Consider the following 2,134-nt stretch of genomic DNA (forward strand, 5'->3'; position numbering starts at 1 on the left):
ATAATAGGTATGTTCACACTTGGTTTTGGCTGAAAAAGCATTTTTGGCCCAATTAAATCTAATTTTCTTTTACATTTGGTTGGGTTAGTTCTGAAGTTACTACCACTTGTAAATGCTTGTCAAGTTAAATATTGTCAGTTGTTCAGAAAAAGTAAATTGTCGCTGTTTTTCATTGTGAATCCTAAAATTGCTCTTTCCTTGGCCATACTTTTTCAATATTATAACTATTTTGACTGTTGAGTAGTCAAGTGTCTTTTAAAGCTTTAAACCACCAAAGAATAACCAAAAAATACGATTAGTTCCTCTTAACGGCACCTTTCATTGTCTTGTTTCCTAATGGCACCTTTTATTGTCTTGTTGTAGTGCACGAACTGAAGATCACGAAGATTCTTGTACGACATGCGGAGGCAGTTAATAGCAGACTTTTCGTGGTAAGTTGTTTGGGTGTTGTGCTTGGTGTGTGAGGATGGGCATAAAAATTAGTCTTCTGATCTATCTTGTGTGCTTGTCATTTCTCTTTTTGCAGCCCATTCTAGGACATCTTTGTAATCATCTTAGAGTGCACAAGAGATAACCAGTATTTGTTGCATCATTTGTGCTGCCACTAATACAGAATTGACATGGAGGGTGGCATTTCTGAGAACGAAAAGAGAGTTGCAGTGTAAAACCTGGGAATGTAAAATAGGGATGCCCAACAATTTGATTCTATTGCTTTTTTAGATTGAGGAACACCACCTCCTATTAGTACACTAGAAGAGGAGTCAGCGTAGCACGAACTTTATGTTGTCAAAATCATGTAATACTTGTAGCACTAGTGATGGTCTGTTTGGGGGGATAAATCATGCGGATAAACAGAAACTACAAAAACTTTTCCCATTGTTGTTGGATTTAGACGTATAAGATGCTAGAAAATGATGATTTGACGGGAGGATAAGTATCTCTCGGCTCCTTTGAGTTATTTGGATTAACATTTTATAAAATTTTCCATTGATCATTAGAAAATAGAAACAAGCAGGTATGCTTAGTCAAGAGTCCGTAAGAAATTCTAGGTATGTGGTTGTTGGACAATACCATGCAATGCAATGCTTAGTCCTGCCGCTGTTTTGCATTGTGTGTCCTAAATTGTTGTTTTCTTGGGCATACTTTTTGAATATTAACTCTTTTGAGTGTTGAGCAATCAAGGACTTGTCTTTTAAAGCTTAAACCACTGAAGGATATGATTAATTTAACGGCACCTTTTGTTGACTTATTGTAGTCAAGGAACTGAAGAAGAAGAAGATTCTTGTACGAGATGCGGAGACAGTTACTAGCTCATACCATACATTTCATGTGTTGCGATCTTTTGTGGTAAGTTGTTCGGGTGTCATGTTATAAATACATGACCTCTTTGTGCTTGGCGTGTGAGGATGGGCATAAAAATTAGTCTTTGGATCTTGTATACTTCTCATTTCTCTTTTTGCAGCAAATTCTAGTACATCTTTGTAAGCATCATGCTGTTTGTACAATAATAGGACTATGTTGTTGAGTTGCAGTTGCTAAGACCAACCTAATCCATCTGATGACAGCCTAATCCATCTGATGATTTGAAATCTAAAGAGAAAAATGAAGAGAGAAGATGCAACATTAAAGCTGACAAAGTATGTTCTCGCTTACTTATCTCTCTCTCTCTCTATCTCTCGCATACCGCTTGATCTCTCGTCCACTAGTATTCCAGGAGAGTCGCTTTTTGTCTTCACTTTAATTATGCGGACTTCTAGCTTTAGATCAATAAGGGGAAGATGAAAGGGGAAGAGTAGTTGCTTTTCAAGGCGAGGAATGATACTTATTCTGTGGACTCCTTTAGTTCAACCTAAAGGAAATAGTTGTGTGGTACTTCTCCTTGCTTGATATCATAGAAATAAAGTAGGAAGGAAAGATTGATTTTTTATGTTTACACGTTCAAAATCATGTCTTTTTTATGGAAAAGAAAGCAAATTATAGAGGAAATTGGTGTGTGATTTAAGTGTTTAGGAGATCTTTATATTTGGAAATCATTATACGCATTAGGGATTTGGGTGAGATTCAAGGAAATAGCAATAATTGTTTTTTTTTTTTTTGGGGGGGGGGGGGGGCGTTTTTTTTGTTGCAAAACTCA

General features: G+C 36.5%; 1 long non-coding RNA gene across 1 annotated transcript in view; it reads left to right on the forward strand.

The window, feature by feature from the left end:
- The first annotated feature begins 57 nt into the window (after window positions 1-57).
- Window positions 58-2,134, forward strand: part of LOC110011411 — a 2,647-nt gene continuing 570 nt past the window's right edge. Inside the window, exon 1 of the long non-coding RNA XR_002286418.1 lies at window positions 58-1,637. This is a non-coding gene — a long non-coding RNA (uncharacterized LOC110011411). The remainder of the gene's footprint in view (window positions 1,638-2,134) is intronic.

This window comes from Sesamum indicum, unplaced genomic scaffold (assembly GCF_000512975.1).
Source record: "Sesamum indicum cultivar Zhongzhi No. 13 unplaced genomic scaffold, S_indicum_v1.0 scaffold00234, whole genome shotgun sequence".
Classification (NCBI taxonomy): domain Eukaryota; kingdom Viridiplantae; phylum Streptophyta; class Magnoliopsida; order Lamiales; family Pedaliaceae; genus Sesamum; species Sesamum indicum.